Below are 16,088 nucleotides of genomic sequence, written 5' to 3'. Positions count from 1 at the left end.
TTTATTTTTCTCATTTCAGGAAATAATAAAAATATATTTTTATAGCTCTTGTCAGTTGATTCATCTGTCCTATGACACAATAAACCAATGTCAGCCCGGCTGCTTTATATACAATGGCCAGCAGTGATAGATTTATTCATCTGCAGTCTGCAAGGATAGATGTAAGTAACACTTACACCCCGGGCACACCAGGGGCGACTTTCCATGTAATTTGCCATGCCGTGCGAGTTTCAAATTATACGGCGAGTCGCACCCTATTGTCTGCAATGAAAAACGTCATATCGGTGCGATTCTGACTTGGTCGGAGCCGCAGTGATTTCTAAAGTGGTGCATGCACTACATCTGGTGCGACTTGCACAGATATCAGGGCAGATGTCTTGTAAGTCACACCTCAAGTCGGAATGACATCCGACTTTGAAATCGTGCATCTTCACTGGAAGTCGCACAATTTCAAAGTCGGATCGGTGTGACTAGGACCTATGTGTGTTAAAAAAAAAAAGGTATTTATATTTTTTAAATAAATACACAAGTGTTTAATCTTTCATGTCTATTTTTTACAGGATGGGTTATTATAAAGATGAGGGTTCACATGTAGTTTAAATGCCGCTTCACACTGGAATAACACAGGAGCACGGACTATGTTCCTTTGCGATTCCTGTGTGATGAGATTTTTAGCCCATTTATTTGAATGGGCTGAAATCACACTGGATCGCACCAAACGTAGAACATGCACTACTTTTAAAAATGCACTGCAACCGGATCGCATGGACCATGGTACTGCGGTGCAGGCAAAAGCACTGCATTTACAATCTGAGTTTGGGATGTTGAAATCTCCAATTTCCAAATCACACCCTATTGTCCGCAGTTAAAGTGGTGATATTGGTGCGATTTGGATTTGGTCGGAGCCACACCGATTTTTAAAGTAGTGCATGTATTACTTCGGGTGCGACTTTCATAGACATCTGGGCAGATGTGTTGCAAGTCACACCTCAAGTTGGACTGACATCAGACTTTGAAATCATGTGACTTCACTGGAAGTCGCACGATTTTAAAATTGGATTGATGTTACCGGGACCTTTAAGTGGTCGTAAAACCTTACATATACCCAGTGAAGTGATACACAGAGATGAAACAAATCCTCCTACGTACGTTGTTCCTGTTTACCTGCTGTCTTCTCCACTCTACATCCATTCAAAATGCTGAATTTATAAAGCTTGCCGAAGACCCCAGTCGCACTGGGTGCGACTTGCCATGGAATTTGTATGCCATGAGACTTTCAAATCGCATGCGAAGTTGCACCCTATTGTCCGCAATAAAAACGTTCATATCGGTGAGGTTCCTACTTTGTTTCTAAAGTTGTTCATGCACTACATTTGGTGCGATTTGCATAGACATCTGTGTCAGATGTCTTGCAAATCGCACCTGAAATCGGCATGTCGCCCAACTTTGAAATCTTGCGACTTCACAGTAAGTAGCACAATTTCAAAGTCGGCTTTAATGTGACCGGGGTGTAAGAGTTCCGAAAAAAAGTGGGCAGAGAGCGAAAATTACACTCTGCAGAGCTCAGTGAGGAGAGTACTGAGAGCCAATCGTAGGAAAGAGACACCCCCCTTCTACACAACTCATAGGAACAGAGCTGAGGCTGTCAATGTGTTGGACGTCCCTCCTCTGTCACCATTATTCTCTTGGTGTCATGAAAACTTGTCAGAAGTGATAGTAGAGGAAGGAAAGCAGCAGACAGAAATGACACTTTGTGCTCTCAATAGAGACATGTACACACTATAGAGCAGTGGTTCTCAACCTGTGGGTCGTGACCCCTTTGGGGGTCGAACGACTATTTCACAGGGGTCGCCTAAGACCATCGGAAAACACATATTTCCGATGGTCTTAGGAACCGAGACACCGCTCCTCTATCTGTCACCAGGCGATGTGTGGCGCTTAGAGAGCAGGAACCGAGCGGCAGCTCGAAGATCAAAGAAGATCAAGTGAGGAAGCTGCTGGAGCGAGTGAAGAAGAAAGTGGCCAGAGAAGGAAGACAGCTGACCGGTAAGTGTCTGTACCGTGCAGATGGTACTGCTGCAGCCATGTATGCTGGCTGTAGATGGGAGAGGGAGGGAGGGAGCGAGCCCAGGCTGGAGCAGGGGTCAGCAAGGTAAGTATCATTGGTGTCAGTGGGAGGAATAGTGCCCCATCATTGGTGTCACTAATTCCAATGATGGGGCACTATTTCTCCCACTGACACCAATGATGGGGCACTATTTCTCCCACTGACACCAATGATGGCACACTATTCCTCCCCCCCCCCCCCACTGACACCAAAGATGGGACACTATTACTCCTCCCACTGACACCAATGATGGGGCACTCTTCTCCCCCCCAATGACACCAATGATGGGGCACTATTCCCCCCCACAGACACCAATGATGGGGCACTATTCCCCCCCTCACTGACATCAATAATGGGGCACTATTCCTCCCACTGTTACCAATGATGTTTCACTATTTCTCCCACTGACACCAACGACGTGGCACTATTCCTTCCACTGACACCAATGATGGGGCACTATTCCTCCCACTGACACCAATGATGGGGCACTATTCCTCCCACTGACACCAATGATGGGACACTATTCCTCCCAATGACACCAATGACGTGGCACTACTCCTCCCACTGCAAAATTACAGTTATGAAGTAGCAACGAAAATAATTTTATGGTTGGGGGTCACCACAACATGAGGAACTGTATTAAAGGGTCGCAGCATTAGGAAGGTTGAGGACCTCTGCTATAGAGGGATCTGCTTTGTTCATATTTCATGTTTGAGGTGTACAACCACTTTAAAACGTCAGATGTTTTTTTTGCACAGTTGCACTGGTCCAGCTTGGACCAATGTAAGCATGCATATTCCATACCTCTCCAGGAATGCAAAGTGTTCTCTGATTGGACAAGGTGGAGAAAGGCGGGGCAGGTAATGATATCATTTTCAGCTCCTCCAGTAAGAGAAGGCTTTGTATTCATTGAAAAATAAAAGGTGTTGCCTGAATGGCACCCATGCTAAGTGACCAACCCCCTATATTCACTATGCAGCAGGGCAGCTGCTCCGTACAGATCCTGAAGACAGCGAGGGTCCCTGTAGTAGCGTTGACTACTACAGATCTTCCACAGGGATCACCAGGTATGCAGTATGCAGACAGGCAATGACGCCTCTCCTGCTTGCAGGCCCCTCTGGTATTGTGCTGCATTCACCCTGGGCTGTGTACAGGCAGCCTATAGAGATGGATGAAGACACAGCAGCTGCACAGACAGCATATCAAAATATGCAGGGAGGGTGCAGGAATCTGAACGCACACTGTGTGCACCTGGGATTCAGCTTTAGCCCCGTTCGCATTGATGCAACCTGTCATGCGATTTGACCGTTCAAATCACACAAGTCGCATCCAATTATCAGCAAAAGGAGTGTTATGGCAATTAACACCAATGGCCCCCAACATCACCTGAAGCCTCTGACTCTGACCCCCTCTTGTAGCATGTCCGCAGTCTCTGACCCCCTCTTGTAGCATGTCTGCAGTCTCTGACCCCCTCTTGTAGCATGTCTGCAGTCTCTGACCCCCTCTTGTAGCATGTCTGCAGTCTCTGACCCCCTCTTGTAGCATGTCTGCAGTCTCTGACCCCGTCTTGTAGCATGCCTGCAGTCTCTGACCCCCTCTTGTAGCATGCCTGCAGTCTCTGACCCCCTCTTGTAGCATGTCTGCAGTCTCTGACCACCTCTTGTAGCATGTCCGCAGTCTCTGACCCCCTCTAGTAGCATGCCTGCAGTCTCTGACCCCCTCTTGTAGCATGTCTGCAGTCTCTGACCACCTCTTGTAGCATGTCTGCAGTCTCTGACCCCCTATTGTAGCATGTCCGCAGTCTCTGACCCCTTCTTGTAGCATGTCTGCAGTCTCTGACCCCCTCTTGTAGCATGTCTGCAGTCTCTGACCCCCTCTTGTAGCATGTCCGCAGTCTCTGACCCCTTCTTGTAGCATGTCTGCAGTCTCTGACCCCTTCTTGTAGCATGTCTGCAGTCTCTGACCCCCTCTTGTAGCATGCCTGCAGTCTCTGACCCCCTCTTGTAGCATGTCTGCAGTCTCTGACCCCCTCTTGTAGCATGTCTGCAGTCTCTGACCCCCTCTTGTAGCATGTCTGCAGTCTCTGACCCCCTCTTGTAGCATGTCTGCAGTCTCTGACCACCTCTTGTAGCATGTCCGCAGTCTCTGACCACCTCTTGTAGCATGTCTGCAGTCTCTGACCCCCTCTTGTAACATGTCCGCAGTCTCTGACCCCCTCTTGTAGCATGTCTGCAGTCTCTGACCCCCTCTTGTAGCATGTCTGCAGTCTCTGACCACCTCTTGTAGCATGTCCGCAGTCTCTGACCACGTCTTGTAGCATGTCTGCAGTCTCTGACCCCCTCTTGTAACATGTCCGCAGTCTCTGACCCCCTCTTGTAGCATGTCTGCAGTCTCTGACCCCCTCTTGTAGCATGTCCGCAGACACTGACCACCTCTTGTAGCATGTCCACAGTCTCTGACCCCCTCTTGTAGCATGTCTGCAGTCTCTGACCCCCTCTTGTAGCATGTCTGCAGTCTCTGACCCCCTCTTGTAGCATGTCTGCAGTCTCTGACCCCCTCTTGTAGCATGTCTGCAGTCTCTGACCACCTCTTGTAGCATGTCCGCAGTCTCTGACCCCCTCTTGTAGCATGTCCGCTGTCTCTGACCCCCTCATGTAGCATGTTTGCAGTCTCTGACCCCCTCTTGTAGCATGTTTGTAGTAACTGACCCCCTCTTGTAGCATGTCTGCAGTCTCTGGCCTCCTCTTGTAGCATGTCCGCAGTCTCTGACCCCCTCTTGCAGCATGTTCGCAGTCTCTGACCCCCTCTTGCAGCATGTCTGCAGTCTCTGACCCCCTCTTGTAGCATGTTTGCAGTCTCTGACCCCCTCTTGTAGCATGTCCGCAGTCTCTGACCCCCTCTTGCAGCATGTCCGCAGTCTCTGACCCCCTCCTGTAGCATGTCCGCAGTCTCTGACCCCCTATTGTAGCATGTCCACAGTCTCTGACCCCCTCTTGCAGTATGTCCGCAGTCTCTGACCCCCTCTTGTAGCATGTCCGCAGTCTCTGACCCCCTCTTGTAGCATGTCCGCAGTCTCTGACCCCCTCTTGCAGCATGTCCGCAGTCTCTGACCCCCTCTTGTAGCATGTCCGCAGTCTCTGACTCCCTCTTGTAGCATGTCCGCAGTCTCTGACCCCCTCTTGTAGCATGTCCGCAGTCTCTGACCCCCTCCTGTAGCATGTCCGCAGTCTCTGACCCCCTCTTGTAGCATGTCCGCAGTCTCTGACCCCCTTTTGCAGCATGTCTGCAGTCTCTGACCCCCTCTTGTTGCATGTCCGCAGTCTCTGACCCCCTCTTGTAGCATGTCCGCAGTCTCTGACCCCCTCTTGCAGCATGTCCGCAGTCTCTGACCCCCTCTTGTAGCATGTCCGCAGTCTCTGATCCCCTCTTGTAGCATGTCCACAGTCTCTGACCCCCTCTTGTAGCATGTCTGAAGTCTCTGACCCCCTCTTGTAGTATGTCCGCTGTCTCTGACCATCTCAAGTAGTATGTTAATATTCTTTGACCAAGCCTATGTTCAGATCTGTGCTCCCTCCCCTGCCTGTGTCTGTGCAGTTGCTGCATCCACTTCTATGGGCCGCCTGCACACAGCTCAGAGGTGGATGCAGATGACAGCGGCTCGGCGCCCATCTGAATGAGAGACAATAACTGCCAGTGAGTGATGGGGCAGGGCAGCATAAAAGTAGCATAAAAGTGGTATCAAAGTAGTGGAGGAACCTCTATGTGCCCAAAGCCATGTTACGGTTGGGGTAAATGTTGGGGTTCACCACTTCCCGTCCGGCCCATGTATATAAACGGCCGGACAGTGGCAGTGCAGGGTTGCATGGCCGTTTATAAATGGCCTCCGCGCCCCCTGCTTGTGAGGGCTCCCTGGGAGCATGCAGTACCGCGATCTGGTGCCCGCTGTGTCCTCCGGACACAGTGGAACACCGATCGTTGTACGGGACCTCTGTGTGAGGTCCCGATCATGTGATCACTGATTGGCTAATCAGTGATCACATGCAGAGTAGTAAGCAAGATCTCATATCTGACATCATTGCTTACCACGTGTGAAATCTGTGAATGATTACAGAGGTCACATGGTACAAGGCCATTCACAAAAGCTTTGTACCATGTGACAAGCTGTGACCAATCACAGCTCACACAGTAGTTCTCAATGGCTGCAAGAATGCAGCCAGAGAGAAAAAGAAATGATTGCTTTTACAGCCTTTATGGGTATAAAAGCAATCAGTGTAAAAAAAAAAAATCTTCATCATCCCCCACAAGTAGTACAGTGTCACCATGGTGACACTACTGCTAGGGTGACAGTATGTAAAAAATAATAATAATAATAATAATATTAATATAAAAAAATAAAAATGTAAAAAAAAAATATTTAAAAATTATCATTTTTGGTTATAAACTAATTTAGGTTTTTTTTTTTTACTAAAAAGATAACGGAATACATTTTGGCCAAGATTTATGATGAAATAATATTTATTTGAAAAATTTTATAAGAAAAACTTTTTTAATCAAAGTTTTTGGACATTTTCATTTGCATAGCAAAAAAAATTAAAATCCCAGCGGTGAATAAATACCACCAAAATAAAGCTTTATGTCTCAAAAAAATTCTAAAAAATTCCTATGGGTACAGTGTTGCATGACCGCGCAATTGTCAAAGTGTGATAGCGCTGAAAGCTGCAAATTGGCCTGGACAGGAAAGGGGTGAAAGTGTCCGGACTGGAAGGGGGTAAAGGTGGCCCTTAATCATAACCCTAACATGTGACACATAAAGGTTTCTGCGCTACTTTGATGCGACTGATTCTACCTGAGTGCCACAGAGGGGTAAATTGGCATCAAAGTCGCATTACATGAACAGAACTGTCATACTTTCTTATTAGCAAAAAAAACACCACAAAACACATAAAAAACGTAAAACTTGTGTTTTTGGTGCGGGTCTGTTGAAGTCAATCACACACAAAGTGCAATCTGCTGCGGGAAAAATCGTCCCTGACCCTTTCCAAAAAACGCCCCGGCTGAAAATGCACAGATGTGACTAAATCAAAAGGAAAGAATGGTGAATGGACTGTAGTGTGTTTCTGCAAACTGAAAAACGCACTGAAATCCGCATAAGTGTGTAGCTAGGGTTAGGGAGGGCCCAGCAGCTGAAAACCACTGCTCTGCTCTGCAGTATTCCCCTTCACTCCTCCCCCCACAGATATATAACAGGTTATGTGAGGAGCTTACAGTAGGGGTGGAGGAGCTGGGCCAGCACAGAGAACAAAGTTTAGCCTCATAAGAGAGGGCTCTGGTGTGTAAGGGGGGAGGGACCATGCTAGGGAAGTGACTCCTCCTGGAGTAGTATGGGCAGCACAGGGTTCGCACATCTACTTGCAGCACTGGGGTCCGCGGTTCACATCCCACTCCCCCCCCCCAATATTTTAGTAGCTCGTCTCCGGTCTGTTCCCTGTATGGCATTATACACAGAGCATCCAAGATGGCGGGCTCCCCTTCGACCCAACCCCAATGTGATGATCGCTCTGAGCCCCCCGGAGAGAAGATCTATGGAGAGATCCGCTCACAAGAAGACTCATCTCCCAGCAAGTTCAACGTCACATCCCCAGAGAAGAGAAATGAATATATGGGAAGGAAAAACACAGCAAATAAATCCTGTAAAATTCTACCTGTGTCCGAGCTTTTCCCTGCCATGTGATCAGATGGTGACAGGGCCTCTTTATGTTCTGTATACAGCGGGGGAGGGGGGAGATGTTGGGGGGAGGGGGTGGGGGTAATGCTGTCTCTGACCCCAATCTCCCCTCATTGTAATGTATGGAGGGTGGGAGAGTCAGATTCTCTGCCAGGTATGCATTTCTGGCCGTGGGGAGATTTCCCCTCACTTCTGTTCCCAATGTCAGGATATGACTGGGAGGGTCACCAGCACAGGAAGTGATGCAAATCTCCATAGCGGAAAGAATGCAAAGAGCAGGAAGTGCACCTCCCTATGTGACCAGGGGGGCTGCTGTTGAGGCCCGAGTGCCATGTGATCAGGGGGCGTGGTGTTGTTTCCTGAAGTGCCATCTTGAATGCTGGCAGAAGCATTAGGCTTGTGGCAGAGTGAGGGCAAAGTGGAGGCTCAGCACTGAGTGTGTACAGAAGGAGGGATGCTGGTTCAGGTGACAGTTGTCCTCCATGGATGTACCAATAGGAATAGTCATTCTAAAGGTCAGTTCACACTACATGCAGTCCCTGAAAGCTTGTCCTCAAAATTGTTTGTTAGTGCAAATAAAAAAAGTATCACGGACAGTACGCAATTGTTTCTGCATCAAAAATGCATTGATAGTAAGTTACATTGTTTCCAATGTCATAGTTCACACCAGTGCGGTCAGTTCCAGAGCGTTCCAGTTACAGAAAAAAAAGTACGTGCTGCATTTTTTTCTGCACTGAACTGTACTGGAACGCAGTAAAACACACCACAAATGCACTGGAATGCATGTGTCCTTATTTAAAGTGGAGCTCCACCCAAAAGGGGAAGCTCCACTTTAAGGACTGCACCCCCGCTCCCCATTAAGGATTGGCACCTTTGGGGAGCGGGTACCCGAATTTGACAGGTACCCGCTCCCACTTCCGGTCCGATCGCATAGTCGATCGAAAACAGAAGGTGTCCTCCCTCCCTCCTGTAGTCTTTTACGACACGTGACAGGTCCCAGAAGACTACAGGACCATTCATGAAGCGCAGCGTTACTCACACATGCTCAGTGGGTACCCGGCTGTGAAGCCACAAAATATAACAGCCTGATGCCCACACTGAAGATGCCGGCCTCCTGGAATACAGGATGGCTGGTGAAACGGGGTGCGGGGGACACACCACGGGACCGAGGGACAGGTAAGTGGCTGTTTTTTAAAAGTCAGCAGCTGCAGGTTTTGTAGCTGATGACTTTTATTTTTTGACAGGTGAGTGCATCAAAAACACGCACACAGAAACGCATCCGGGAAGCATTTCCATGGTGTGAACAGAAATGTTTTACTCTATGGGCACCTGCTGCACCTCTATGTATGAGCATTCCTCCCCCCATACTGATCCCCCATCTCTGACTAGTCGGATCTCAGGTCCCCCACCCAGAAGTCATGGCACCCTCACATTTCTGCTCCCCGCCACCCGTCTTCTTCTGGGTGACCCCCCAACTCTGCCCATCCCTCGCTCTCCCCCCTCCCCCATTCATACCATGTGGGGTGTCTTCCATTCATCTGTACAGATCAGCACAAGTTCAGCGCTGGGACACATTGAAGACACCCCACCTCATGTCACTGCCGCCCACATAGTAAAGAATGAAATGTCATTTGTGACATGTAAAGTGTAACTACAGGCAAATGTTTTTCTCATATTGGATAGAACAGGGAGGGGTTAGAGCCCCTGATAGTTTTTAATGCCATCCGTGCCACCCTCCATGTTCAGTACAATGATGTAAAGCAGTGGTCTCCAAACTGCAGCCAGGGGCTGGATGTGGCCCTTTGCATGTCTTTATCCAGCCCTTGGGGCACTATTCATTTTTCTGACACCAACAATGGGGGTATAATTCTTGCCACTGACACAAACAATGGAGCACTATTCCTCCCCCTAACACCAATGATGGAGCACTATTCCTCCCACTGACACCACCAATGGAGAACTATTCCTCCCCCTAACACCAATGATGGGGCACTATTCCTGCCACTGACACCACCAATAGAAGAATAATTCCTGCCACTGACACCAATGAAGTGATGGAACACTTTTGCTCACACTAACACCAACAATGGGGTACTATTCCGCTCACTGACACCAGTGATGGGGCACTATACCTCCTACTAACACCAACAATGGGGCTCTATTCCTCTCACTGAAACCAGTGATGGGGCACGATCAGGGGCGGACTGACCATTTGGAAACTCGGGCACAACCCGAGGGCCCGGGGTCAGTAGGGGGCCCCATGAGATGCCCCTGGTACCTTTTTCATAGGCTTTTTTGAGATTGGGCAAGGACACAGGGGCCCCATGATCCCCTATTGCCCGGGGGCCCCATGAGTTGTCAGTCCGCCCCTGGGCACAATTCCTCCCACTGACACCAGTGATGGGGCACTTTTCCTCCCACTAACACCAACAATGGGACTCTATTCCTCCCTCTGAAGATGTGGCATTGTTTATTCCCTCTGACACCAGGACATTTTCTACTCCCACTAGCCACAATCCAGCCCCCCCTAAAGTCTGAAGGATAGTAAACTGGCCCCTTGTTTAGAAGGTTTGGAGACCCCTGATGTATAGGATGCTGGGAGAAGATTGTGAGATCATGCTGTCTGAAAGCATATTATTATATCTGTCATCTATTAGAAGGGAGTCTGATTTTGCACTCTCCAGCTTTAGTAAATAAACCACTTGAAGCAACTAAAGTATATTACAGGCTAAGCTGCAGTCACATCGTTTTGGCATTCAAATAATTTGTTTGGCTCTAGCTGGCCCAAACACAATTTAACCTCATAAGGACAAAATACTATATTGCCAAAAGTATTGGACCCCCCTCCAAATCATTGGACTCAGGTGTTCCAATCCCCTCCATGGCCCCAGGTGTACACAATCAAGCCCCTAGGCATGCAGACTGCTGCTACAAACATTTGTGAAAGAATGGGTCGCTCTCAGGAGCTCAGTGACCCCAAGTGTGGTCCCGTGATAGGTTGTCACCTGTGCAATGAGTCCATCCGTGACATTTCCTGGCTACTAAATATTCCACAGTCAACTGTTAGTGGGATTATAACAAAGTGGTCAATGACTTGGGGTAATGAGGGAATGAGGGGGACTTACATTGAGCATATAAGACTGACCATGATACCCTTTCACAGCCTGCACTACCTCTGGCCACCACTAGAGGGAGACTCCACACCAAACTAGCTGGCTGACCACACACTGCCAGATATGAATCTTATATACCAGTGATGGGGAACCTTTTAGAGACCAAGTGCCCAATCTGCAACCCAGAACCCACTTATTTATCGCAAAATGCCAACACTGCAATTAAACCTGAATACCGAGGTTTCCGTTTAGAAAAAACAACCCATACATTAACAACTTTTGTCTTAAAAGAAAAACACAATAACAGAGCTTCCACTGACCACCAGCACAAGGGGGCAAAGTACCACTGACCACCAGCACAAGGGGGCAAATTTCCACTGATCACCAGCACAAGGGGGCAGAGTGCCACTGACCACCAGCACAAGGGGGCAAAGTACCACTGACCACCAGCACAAGGGGGCAAATTTCCACTGATCACCAGCACAAGGGGGCAGAGTGCCACTGACCACCAGCACAAGGGGGGAAAATTCCACTGACCACCAGCACAAGGGAGAAAATTTCCACTGACCACCAGCACAAGGGGGCAAGGTTCCACTGACCACCAGCACATGGGGGCAAAATTCCACTGACCACCAGCACAAGGGGGCAAAATTCCACTGAACACCAGCACAGGGAGGCAAAATTCCACTAATCAACAGCACAAGGAGGCCAGACAGTCTTAACCACTTCCCGACCAGCCGTTGCATATAAACGGCCGGACGGTGGCACAGCAGGGTCAGGTGGCCGTTTATAAACGGCCTCCCCGCACCATGCTTGTGTGCACTCACTGGGAGCGCGCAGCACCACGATCCGGTACCCGCTGTGTCCTCCAGACACAGTGAAACACCAATTGTCGGACGGGACCTCTGTACGAGGTCCCGATCATGTGATCACTGATTGGCCAATCAGTGATCACATGCAAAGTAGTAAGCAAGATGTAACTTGTGACATTATTGCTTACTACGTGTGAAATCTGTGAATGATCACAGAGGTCACATGGTACAAGGCTATTCACAAAAGCCTTGTACCATGTGACAAGCTGTGACCAATCACAGCTTACTCAATACTTCTCAATGAGTGCAAGAATGCAGACAGAGAGAAAGAGAAATGATTGCTTTTACATCCTATATGGGTGTAAAAGCAATCAGTGTAAAAAAAAAAAAAATCTTCATCATACCCCACAAGTAGTACAGTGTCACCATGGTGACACTGTACTGCTAGGGTGACAGTATGTAAAAAAAATAAATAAAATAATATAAAAAAATAAAAAAAAATGTAAAAAAAATGTTTAAAAATTATAATTTTTGGTTATAAACTAATTTGGATTGGATTAGAAAAGATAACAGAATAAATTTTGGCTAAGATTTATGATGAAATATTATTTATTTGCAAAATTTTATAAAACAACTTTTTTTCAAAATTTTTGGACTCTTCATTTACATAGCAAAAAAAATACAAACCCCAGTGGCGATTAAATACCATCAAAATAAAGCTTTATCTGTCTCAAAATAATGGTAAAAAATTCATTTGGGTACAGTGTTGCATGACCGCGCAATTGTCATTCAAAGTGTGATAGTGCTAAAAGCTGAAAATTGCCCTAGACACGAAGGGGGTAAAAGTGTCCGGACTGGAAGTGGTTAAGGCTCGTTCAGGCAGGCGGCCTGAGAAAGTCAGTAAGAGAGGGCAGTAGAGCTGCAGCTACAACTGCAGCCAGATGGGATTGTACATAAAAAATGACACCTCCTGTCGTTCGGTCAGTAGAACCAAATCCAAAGGTGACTTATTCAAGTAAATTGGGCCATTGGGCCACGCCATAACCACCCTGCGACTGCATGTAATGAATGCTGTTGTGGTATTTTGGTGCGGGCTTGCAGGAGGTGACAGATGGCCACCTGTCAACTGCCATCCAATCCGGAAAACCAAGTCTACTGTGGCTAAAACCTGCAACTCTGCCTCTAAAGAAACTTATGTACTTTTTTTCCAGCATTGAGCTTCAAGCAACTCTATGCTCTTGTGTGGATGGGCACCACCAGGGATTTTTTTCCAGCGAGAACTCAGGGGAACGTAGTTCCGGCACCACCAGCACTGAATGTACGTAATGGCAAGGGGTGGTGGGGTGTACTGCAGGGTCCATTGATGCTGGCTGCTGGAGGATCTATTGTTGTTGGAGGAGATCTATTTTTGTGTATGGGGGGTGTATATTGATGCTGAGGAGGTCTACTGTTGATAGTGGGGGATCTATTGTTGCTGAGGGGTGTCTTATGTTGCTGTGGGGTCATTTATTGCTGGAAAGGATCTACTGTTGAGGGAGGGGGTCTATGGTTGCTAGCTGCTGGAAGATCTATTGATGCTAGCTGTGGGGAGATCTGTTGATGCTGTTGGGGACTATTGTTGCTGGAGGAGGGGTATTTTGTTGCCGGTGGTCCATTGTTGCTGGTTGCAGGGGGTTTATTTTACCGCTTCGCTTGTTAACATTTCAAATTCCATACAAATTGATACTTGGTTTTGTATTCTCAAAGAGGACGATACTGGTAGGTAGGTAAGGGGTGGAACGCAGGGACAGTGTGGGACAGAGACAGGAGGTGACTCAGAAAGGGAGACTTCCTGCACCTATTCTATGAGAAAAAAAGCCCCGGGCACAATGCTTGTCCCCACAAAATTCTCAATTATTGTCCCACAATTGAGAGCTTCACAAACACTCAAGACACGAATCAACCGAAAGAATCATTTTGAAAAAATAAAAGAGACTATAGAGAGAAAGCTATTACTTTGTCTGAGCCGACCTTAGAGAAAACCTTCATAAAAATAGTCAGAAACAACTTAGCATCCAGCAACGTGTGAGACAATAAACGCTTTGGTCACGACATGGAATGCAGAGCGGTCAGCATTACTGAAATACACCACAATATACAGAGTACAGCAGTGATCACAATGTAAAGAATGTCAACATTTTAAATTCCTAATATGTGCCTGACACACATGTACTTGTATGAAAAAGTATCCTGTTCTGTGTGTATTGCTTCCTTTGTGTGAAATCCCTGGTGTACCTGCCAGCCCCTCTGGTTTCCTATTATAAACTGACCACACTAAGCAGGAGAACACAGTATGGCCAGTTCTCTAGCTGTTCAGGGAACTTCAATGATCAGGCTTGTCCTCCCCACCTCACGCAGGCATTCACTGAGAAGATCAGTATCCTGCTGTTTCTCCTCCCCCAGCTTTCTAAGCTTGTTATACAGCTGAGAACCGAGGGAATGTGATCACTTATAAAAAAGAAAAAAGATTTTGTTTTTTATATCTATACACAAATATTTTTCTTTACATTTCTATTTTAAACGGAATAGGTTGTTTTACAAGGTGAGGGTTTACATATATTTTAATGCAAAATACAACATATGGGGGGAATTTACTAAGATGGGAGCAGACAGAATCTAGAGCAGCAGTGCCTGATAACCAATCAGCTTCTACATTCAGCTTGTTCAGTAAAGCTTTGAAAGTGAAAGCTATAAGCTGATTGCATGCACAGCTCCTCCAAATTCCCCTCATAGAGTACAGAGAGGGTATGTCATAGTGTCTAGTATACTGCTGGTCTGTGGAGGAAAAATATCTTGGGTCTGTGGTCAGTGATGGAAAAACTGTTTGGCATCCAGTTACCAGGAGGAAAAAATGGCCGCCATCTGTGGTGAATGGTTTGAAAAAATCTATTTGTCAGTGCGAGAACAAATGTCCCCAGTGTTGGTGATCAGTGCTGCTGTCAGTGTTCTGAGGGCAGGAAAATGTCTCATCAGTGGGAGAAACAAATTGGTATTTGCTTGGGGGGGGAGGAGGGGGATTGGTACTAAGTGACGAGCAAAGGGGGTAGTGATGCTCTGGGGTGGTAGTGGGGGGGGGCATTGGTCTTTAGTGGGGGGTCAGGCGTGGGCACCGTTGTGGTAGCCAGAGCATTGGTCCTCAATGGGGGGTGAAGGGTGGGAACTGGTATTCAGGGGTAGTAGTGGGTGCATTAGCATTCAGTGGGCGGTCAGGGAAGGCACTCATGCTCAGTAGTGGTAGCAAGGTCACTGTATATAAACGGCCAGACGGGAGCAGTGCAGGAGAGGGTTGCCGTTCACAAATGGCGCCTGCCTTCTTAGCCTGTGCACGCTCCTTTCGAACACGCAGCAACGCGAACAGGTACCCACTGTGTCCGGTCGCTGTACCAGACCTTTGTGTGAGGTCCCGATCATGTGATCACTGATTGGCCAATCAGTGATCACATGAACAGTAGTAAGCAAGATGTCACTTCCTGACATCATTGCTTACTACTTGTGAAATCTGTGAACGATCACAACCTTGTACCATGTGACAAGGTGTGACCAATCACAACTCGCATGGTATTTCTCAATGGCTGCAGGAATGCAGCCAGAGAGGAGAAATGATTGCTTTTATAGCCTTTATGGGTGGAAAAAAATCTTCATCACCGCCCACAAGTAGTACAGTGTCACTATGGTGACACTGTACCGCTAGGGTGACAGTATATTAAAAAAAAAAACACAAATAATAGAATAATATAAAAATGTAAAAATTATAATTTTTGGTTATAAACTAATTTGGTTTATTTTTTTTCACTAAAAAGATAACTGAATACATTTTGGACAAGATTTATGAAGAAAGAGTATTTATTTGCAAAATTTTATAAGGAAAACACTTTTTTTCTAACTTTTTGGACATTTTCATTTATATAGCAAAAAAAATAAAAATTCCAGTGGTGAATAAATACCACCAAAATAAAGTTTTATCTGTCTCAAAAAAATGTTAAAAATGTCATGTGGGTACAGTGTTGCATGACCGCGTAATTGTCATTCAAAATGTGATAGCGCTGAAAGCTGAAAATTGCCCTGGAAAGGAAGGGGGTAAAAGTGTCTGGACTGGAAGTGGTTAAACCCCCCAAAAGGCCAGCCCAGCACTGTAGTCTGTAGTAAACTGTAAACTGTAGTCCTCATGCACACGGGACGTTTTGAGAACGCTGGTAACGTTAGCTGTGTAAAGTCACGTTTTTTAGTGTTTTTGCATTAGCGTTTAGCTGCGTCTTTTGGTAAACAAAAATTCCAAAAAACGCCAATTTGTG

General features: G+C 47.0%; 1 protein-coding gene across 5 annotated transcripts in view; it reads right to left on the bottom strand.

Moving 5' to 3' along the window:
* The window catches only part of LOC149461668 (tuftelin-interacting protein 11-like), a 305,597-nt gene that overhangs the window by 158,153 nt on the left and 131,356 nt on the right, over positions 1 to 16,088 (bottom strand). The gene's annotated exons all lie outside the window — the stretch shown is intronic.

This window comes from Staurois parvus, unplaced genomic scaffold, assembly GCF_062004578.1.
Source record: "Staurois parvus isolate SC_StPar_1 unplaced genomic scaffold, SC_StPar_1.0 ptg000195l, whole genome shotgun sequence".
In the NCBI taxonomy this organism is placed as follows: Eukaryota; Metazoa; Chordata; class Amphibia; order Anura; family Ranidae; genus Staurois; species Staurois parvus.
Note: the sequence above shows the minus strand (reverse complement) of the source record. Positions and strands in the feature narration are given on the sequence as shown.